At 44.9% G+C, this 8,193-nt stretch overlaps 1 pseudogene; it reads left to right on the top strand.

Annotated features, from left to right (window-relative positions):
• LOC129406553 (RAD52 motif-containing protein 1-like) overlaps positions 1-6,345 on the top strand; it is a 32,120-nt pseudogene extending 25,775 nt beyond the window's left edge.
• The last annotated feature ends 1,848 nt before the right edge of the window (positions 6,346-8,193 follow it).

Genomic DNA, 8,193 nt, shown 5'->3' with positions numbered 1-8,193 from the left:
GCCTTGCACGCAGCCGACCCAGGTTCGAATCCCAGCATCCCATATGGTCCCCTGAGCACCGCCAGGAGTAATTCCTGAGTGTAGAACCAGGAGTAACCCCTGTGCATCGCCAGGTGTGACCCAAAAAGAAAAAAAAAAGAACTAGTAACACGTAATTTTTATTTTATAAGGAAGCTCTTATGCAGATAAGAGTTACTCATAAAATGATATAAAAATAGCTATACTGTAGTCTCTTCTGGACTGAAGCGATAGCCCAGCGGGTAGGGCGTTTGCCTTGCATGCAGCTGACCAGGGTTCAATTCCTCTGTCCCTCTCGGAGAGCTCAGCAAGCTACCGAGGGTATTGTGCCCGCAGGGCAGAGCCTGGCAAGCTACCCGTTGTGTATTCGATATGCCAATACACACAGGTAACAAGAAGTCTCACAATGGAGACGTTACTGGTGCCCACTCAAGCAAATCGTTGAGCAAAGGGATGACAGTGCTGCCAGAGTGCCACATAGTCTCTTCTAGCAAGGCTAATAATTTGGAGAGGGGAGTGATACAGATGGATGTCCTTCCTTGGGGGCATGTCTTTCTTATCTTCCTTCAGCTTATAGTTTCAGACAAGAGCTGCTAAATAGAATCACTGAAGCAATTTACTTCTTTTGCTTATCTACAGTCTTGCAGATCTTCCTGACTTATACTTTCACTGACCACCAGAATCAGGGAAACAAATGCTCAGATTAATGGGAGACTATGGAAATAATGCAGAAAAGTATCATGGCTTGAAAACAATGAGTATTAGTCCTTACTATGAACTTAATGCCTAAAATGTTTAAGGACCAAAGAAATAGGCCAGGAGTTAATGTGCTGACCTTGCTGCTGCCAGCCCAGTTCTATACCCAGTAGCATATATGATTGCCCCAACCACCACCTGGAGTGATCCCGGAGCACAGAGCTAGGAGTAACTGATTACTGCTGAGTATGGCTCTGACACAACACCAACCACCAAAGTTTGTTTGATTTGCTCTTCACAGCCACTTTATGAAACTTGTATTGAGAAGTCTTGGGTCGGCTGAATTAGATCTCTGTGGCAAGTCGTTCCTATCCTGGAGTATGTCTCTTATGTCGTTAGGTTCATCTCCGCAGACGTAAAGCAGTTCAACATCGTGCCCTTGCCCTAAACAGCTCCCAGTGCCAGGAACTGGAAAACTACTATCTTGGTTTCAATGGATGATATAAAAGGATTGTCAAGGTGGAAGTGGAGAGATAGTTCAAGTGCAGAGCCTGTGCTGACCGTGTTCGAGGCTCTGGGTTTTGTCCTGAGAACTGCACGACTCCCCAGCACTGTGGGGTGTGACGCCAGCAGGTCCTGTGGACCGACAGACCTGACAGATAAGAGTTGTCTAAGTGAAAGTGTCTGAGCAACGGTCACACCCCAGCATCCATCAATATCTCAGTGAATTGACAGTGGTATCCATATTCTACAACACTAGTGTGCTCTGTATGTGCATGGCTGGTATAGTTCATGGAAAGTATGGCTTAATATTGAAGTCACAGGTTACTTCAACTGTTAGCACGGATTGCTGGAATTTAGTTTTTGTTTTTAATTAAACATTTTAAAATCTACATTGAGATGTTCAGAAGGATCTTCAATCTAAAATGCTAACAGTTTCAGTATTTTTCTGACTTTGACTAAAGGGAAAATGAAGATATTGTGGCACCACTTCAGAAGCAAAGTGTGAAGTTCTTCTGTGCTTTAGAGGGGGTATTGTCATCCTTTGATTGCAAGAGCCCTGGAGTTGGCATAGCTGAGGAGACTTTGGATAAATTGGAAGGTCTCTGTGGGGATTGGAATGGGGTGTGGGTAAGAATTCTCTCTCTCTCTCTCTCTCTCTCTCTCTCTCTCTCTTTCTCTCTCTCTCTCTCCCTCATTATATTTTCAGATACATCAGAAAGAGCCCTCTCCTTGCTAAACAGCTAAAGCCTTACGCAGATGTTTTTAACAATACTTGTTTAAACCTTAGGTAGTAACGAACAGAATTTTGGGGGGTGGGGTGGGGGAAGTGGAAATGCTGGGGACACCTAATGATGCTCCTGGCTCAGCAATCAGAAATCACTCCTGGCGGTGCTCAAAGGACTCTGTGGGATGCTGGGGATAAAACCTGGGTGGCTACATGCAAAGCAAGTGCCCTACCTGCTGTACTATCACTCTGACAGAACCTTGAACTTCACAATTTTAGAGCTGTCTTCCTACCAAGAAGCTTAGGGGTATGGGGATGGGAACAGTGTTTCTCCTATTTGGGGCAACAATCTTCTTTTTTCCAAAGTAACCTTTCAATTATAGATCACGTGTAATCTTCTGTTATCCCAGCAAAACCTTCATCTAGATAATGAAATAAACTAATTAAATGCTTTCCCCCCAGAATCTATGGCACTTAGACCTAGGGTATACAGTCAAAAAAAGGGGCTGTTAGAGAAAGAACTGGAACAGACTCTAGTAGATGAATCTTAGGGAGAGACCAGCTTATCTATGCCACTACCAAACCTTTCTCAAGATCCTGTTTTTTTAAATTTAATTTCATAGAGTAATTCACAATATTTTATTACATTTAATATTCAAACACCAATCCCACCACCATTACACCTTTCTACCACCGTATTTTCTATGGTTCCTTCCTGATCCCGAACCCCAGCCCCAGAGCAGAACAAAAGAATTTATTTTGTATTGTTTGCTCTAAATCAACTGTTGAAAATGCTCCAAAAAAGTTTCCTTAGAGGAAAGTATGTGAAGATTGTTGTATTTCCCCCAGGAACCATTAAGCCCTTCAATAAGAACTTACTGACATGTTAACGGTTGAGCCTGTTGTGCTTATATATATATATATATGTATATATATATATATATATATATATATACATATATATATATACATACATATATAGAAAATCCACAAACAGAATTGCTCTCCATGCTCTATAGCCCTGCAGTCTTAGAGACAGAAATTTTAAGTTGTCAGAAACCTTATATAGTCACATGAGTCGACCCTGGGTTGACTTCAGCCTTGCAGTCTGGGCAATTCTTCTAGTAAAAGTGACTTTCTTGGTCATCTAGTGTAAAAAACTAAGGAACGCCGAGGGGGCGCGTGCACTCACGGGCTCTCCGGGCGGCTCTGTCTCACCGCCCGCGTCCGGTGCCCCGGAACCGCTGTGTGTGCTGTCTGTCGAGGGAAGGCGATGGAAGGAAGAAGAAAGAAGGCCAAACTGGTTGCTCGATCCGTTTATTTCATCCTCTCTCTCCGCTTCTCTCCCGCTCTCCTAGATCTCCCCCCCCAACCCACTCTCACAGCCTAGTTAAATCTCCACAGCATGAGGGGGTTGGGGCGTACACATAGGTGTGGTCACCATCAATAGGGTAAGATCCTTTCCCTTAGGGGATGCTTCTCCTAGGACTTAATTCTCTTTCAGCAGGAGGATCCACCCAAGGGCGGAGTCCCATGAATGTGTTTCTCTTCTCCTCAGCCAGCAAACATATAAGAATTCATAATATTAGTTATTTTGTATGGACACAATAAGAGATGCATTAAAGTTTATAGAATTGCTCTCCTGGGGCCATCTCAATCTCAGACTACAGTGCTCAGGCCAGATCAGTCTTTCCTATCCCTGGCAGGGTCCCAGTCTCATAATTACTATTGGATCATGACAGAATTTGTCTATGATCAAGCTCTTAACTTATAGTTAAGAATTAGGCACTTTGGCCAGGCCCATCTCGATGCCAGGGTAGCACATAACTCACCGCTTGCCCTGGATCCTTCCCGTCCCACGTCGGGGACCCTACTTTGGGGTGCTAGGAACTGAGGGCAACTGAGGCTTAAGTGGAGAAAGCAGATGCTCGGGAGGGAATATTCGAGGCCAATTAATTCCCAAGTTATAAAAACATAATATTGTCTTCTTGTGTCTATACAAAACAGTCATAGCTTTAAAATAAATAATTCAAAAGGCACAAGAAGAGGAGAAAGGCAATATTAACTTATATAATATAAATTCAGTATCCTAGGAAGGTCCGACCTTGCAAATTAGCAGAGTCAGATTAAGGGAAAGCCGAGGGCTAAACAAAGGGATGGGAGAGATTCGGGAACACCTTGATGGATATGACTGGGGTAAGCCTAAACTCTGGGTAAAACCGGGACAAGCTACTTGTGGCAAGGAGGGAAAGGACAAAGTAATGTCATCCTACAATCTAGTAAAATTTCTAAGTGGGGGCTTAAGAAGATGGTACCGGAGCCAAGGCACCTGCCTTCCATATTCCTGGGACGGCATGTGGTCCCGTCTAGCACCACCAGGGAGCTCAGAGCCTGCAAGAGCCCCTGAGTACCAGAGGATATGATCCCCTCACCCAAAATATAAAAGAAATAAAAGATGCCGTGGGTGGGAGAGATAGCTCAGCCCACAGAGTATACTCTTGGCATGCAGGATGCATAGTTTCAGTTCTAGCTCAGCACGGCACTGCCAGGAGTGACTCCCAAGTACTATCTGGGTATAATTCCTGAGCACCATTGAATCAGGCCCCCAGAGAAACAAAAAGAACCAAACTTAATGTCTGCATTGAAAAGGAAAATGCTCTCATTTTATGATTTCAAAACAAAATTATTGGCGGGGGGGGGGGGTGCTGGAGCGATAGCACAACGGTCAGGGAGTTTGCCTTGCACCAGGCCACCCACGTTCAATTTCCAGCATCCTGTATGGTCCCCCAAGCACCACCAAGAGTAATTCCTGAGTGCATGAGACAGGATAACCCCTGTGCATCTCTGGGTGTGACTGAAAAAGCAAAAAATAAGTAAAATAAAATAAATAAAATTATTGGATATATAAAGGAAGAACACACCCAATACCATTGTGTACTACCTTCATAGAAAGGTTATTTTAGACAATTATTTTGAATTGATCTATGTCAACTCTATTTCAGAAAGTGGTCAAATAGCTGTGGAAGCTAGGCCTTTTGAGGAGCTTACTGAAGGACTCAATTGTTTGAACTATTGACCTATCGCTGTCATCTCGTTGCTCATCAATTTGTTCGAACGGGCACCAGTAACATCTCTCATTGAGAGACTTATTGTTACTGTTTTTGGCATATCCAATACGCACGGGTAACTTGCCAGGCTCTGCCACGTGGGCTCGATACTCTCGGTAGCTTGCCGGACTCTCCGAGAGGGGCGGAGGAATCAAACTCTGGTTGGCTACGTGAAAGGCCAACACCTAACCGTTGTGCTATTGCTCCAGCCAATAGTTCAATAGTTCTAGTAGGCTGGAACTATTAACCTAGTTTCGAAAAATAATTTTTAAAATAGTTAAATCAAACCCATCAAGAAAACTTCAAATACCTACAATGGGGTCTTAACAAGACTAACTTAGGGGCCTGAGACAAAGTTCATCAGGCTGGAGCATGGACTGTGCGTGAGGGAAACCTGGGTTTGATACCTGCCACTGCATGGCCTCCGGAGCACTGCCAGGAGAAACCTCAAACACCTCCAGGTGTGGCCCCCAAACAAACAGAAAACCTCCACCTTACTATGAAACGTGAGAAGGCATTAAGTACTAATGCCAAAGAATTCAGAAAACCAATATCCATCCCTAAATGAGGCCACTCTTGGAAACAACTCCATTCAAAGCTCTCTACTCAACTAGACACTGGGAGGAAGCCCCTTCTCACTGAATTTATATTCTAGAAATGTGAGATAATGAGAACTGAAATTGATGAGAAGGACTGTGAAGGAAGTAAAATGGGTGCTAGTCACAGTATTGCAAGAGAGCCTTGTTATATTCTGACTTTAAGGTCTTCAGTGGTCTCTCCAGGAGTGCTAGAAAGGCAGGCAGCCCTCTAGAAAGGGGCTTGCTACTTTTTCTCTATGAATTAATGTTGAGCTCCATGCAAGAAAGGGGGATTTGCCCCAGGCCGGTGTAAAGGAGTGTATATGAGTGTTCATTCGTTTATGGTCGGTCTCCCAGAATAAACTGTCTATGGCCCCAGAGCCCTCCTTCAGAAAATTTTGGGTCAGTGATTCCATGCTATCCCCTCTCTCGGAGACTGATAAATAATCAGAGATACTGAGAGTTTAAAGGAAATGAGAACATTTGGGAACCCCCATCCACCCTAAATAGTGCTCCTTTTGCAGGTCAGCTAGCTTTCTTGGAATTAGGTTGGCCAATGGGAGGAAGAATGTGTCTCGGATTTCAGTAGTGAGGAGGACGCACCAAGACCGCCACAATTGGACTAGTACTGTTGAATTCCGTGTGTGCCAACCCGGGGACATGCTGTTCCTTCCCCTCTTCCTCGGAGCTTGGCCCACAGTAGTAGGCAGTTCCAGTCCTGTTTGGCTGGCAGGGCTGAGAGGGGAGTCTGGGGGCAAGGGCGGAGGGAAGAAGACCCTATTGGATATCTTAGGTGCCTTTGTGGGAAGAAGGAAAGCCTGGGTCCTGCTGTTTATGTTTAGCTGACTCAGACCCAATAAAGGTGACTTAAAGCTGGCATAAATGTGCTTCAGGGGAGGGGCGCCTGGGCTGCAATAAAGGTGCTGCCATAAGGGCTCCGGGCGCCCTCGCCCTACTGGCCTGAATTGCAGCACCTCGGAGCCTCTGCACGTCACATCTTGGCTGCTACTCTGGGCCCTATGTCTCCTCACGTGGCGACCAATGTGGCTGCCTGTGCAGGGAGCTCAGCCCCCCAAGTGGGTCCTGCAACCAGTCCAGCTGCCCTCTCTTACCCCAGGACCTCCCAAGCCCTGCGTTTCACATTCCCCTGATCTTCCACCTGATTCGCCCCATGCCCTTCAACCCTGGGCCGAGACAGGGGACTTCCATCACCTGCATACCTGGACTGATGCTCGGTTGTTGATCCCACCTCAGAAGCTGCCTAACACTTTGGTTCCCACCCTCGATGAGGATTCACGTACAGAGTTGCCCTCTGGGTCCCCTCGATTTGCCCTTCCACACCAGGGTTTGAGTGACAAGCCTGCAACACATCAGAGGCTCCTAGTTGACCCAATGATATGTAAGACTCAGGATGAGAGTCCGCCTCTAGTTTTGCCTCCTAGAAGGAAAAGTGCAATTCCAACTAGGTCTAGATCAACCTGAAGATCAGACATTTGAAATGCCTGCTCCACCTCTAGTGGACAGATTCCAAAATTTAATAAAATTTCATTATTTCACCTGAAAACCAGATGAAGGGTGTATTTGGCTGTCAAAATATACTGCTAAAGTTGTTGGAATTCCCAGAAAATCTGAGACCTCATCATCGACCACAACAGATGCAGGATGATGACTTAGATTCCAGTATGGATATCTTTTATCCTGAGGGGAGTGAACCTTTGGATGTACTGGGAGATTCAGAGCAACATCCACAGATCCCTCACAAGACTGAATCCTTTTCGCCCCAGTCCCAGCATCCAGAACCCTCTGAAGAGATAGAACAGCTTCCCTTTAAGGCCCTGGAAGCTGAAGTTTCAGCAAGCACACAACAGACCCCAGGTGCACTTCCAGGATCTCCCGGGGAATGGAAACCTTCTTTACTCCAGGACTCAGATTGGCTGTCAAGTACCCCTGAAGAGGAAGGGAATGATGCAATTTCTAACATAAATCTCCCTGGACTTAATTACTAAAATACTAAAATACAGAAATCCTAAACCGCTCGGCCGCAATAGACTTCATATCTCATCATTCTCAGCAATGGAAAACTAATTATCAAATGCTTCCTTGTTGGTAGGGCTGTTTTTATTGGGGGGGGGGAGAAACTCCAACAACAATAGTGAGTTTTGTGTTGAAATATGGAATGTAATCAAAAGAAAATAAAGTGAAATTTATCAGCTACGCAGGTGGGGGTGGGGGGGGTGAGAGGTATACTGGGGGTTTTGGTGGTGGAATATTGGCACTGGTGAAGGGACGGGTGTTCGAGCATTGTATAACTGAGACATAAGCCTGAGAACTTTGTCACTTTCCACATGGTGATTCAATAAAATTAATAATTAAAAACAAACAAACAAACAATGAAATTCCAGGTATTTATAGCAAATTTATTTGCATTAAATGATGTTGTCCTTAAAAGTTAGTTCTGAATCTTGAATTGCATGCATGTTTGAATAAAGTATAAACAAGAAAAAAAAAGTACCCCTGAAGAGAGTGATACTGCTTCAGTCCTGCCAGAAACCCTAGTTCAGCCTAC

The sequence above is a fragment of the Sorex araneus genome, chromosome 7, assembly GCF_027595985.1.
Source record: "Sorex araneus isolate mSorAra2 chromosome 7, mSorAra2.pri, whole genome shotgun sequence".
Classification (NCBI taxonomy): domain Eukaryota; kingdom Metazoa; phylum Chordata; class Mammalia; order Eulipotyphla; family Soricidae; genus Sorex; species Sorex araneus.
The sequence above is the reverse complement of the archived record's forward strand: the minus strand, read 5'-3'. Positions and strand labels throughout refer to the sequence as shown.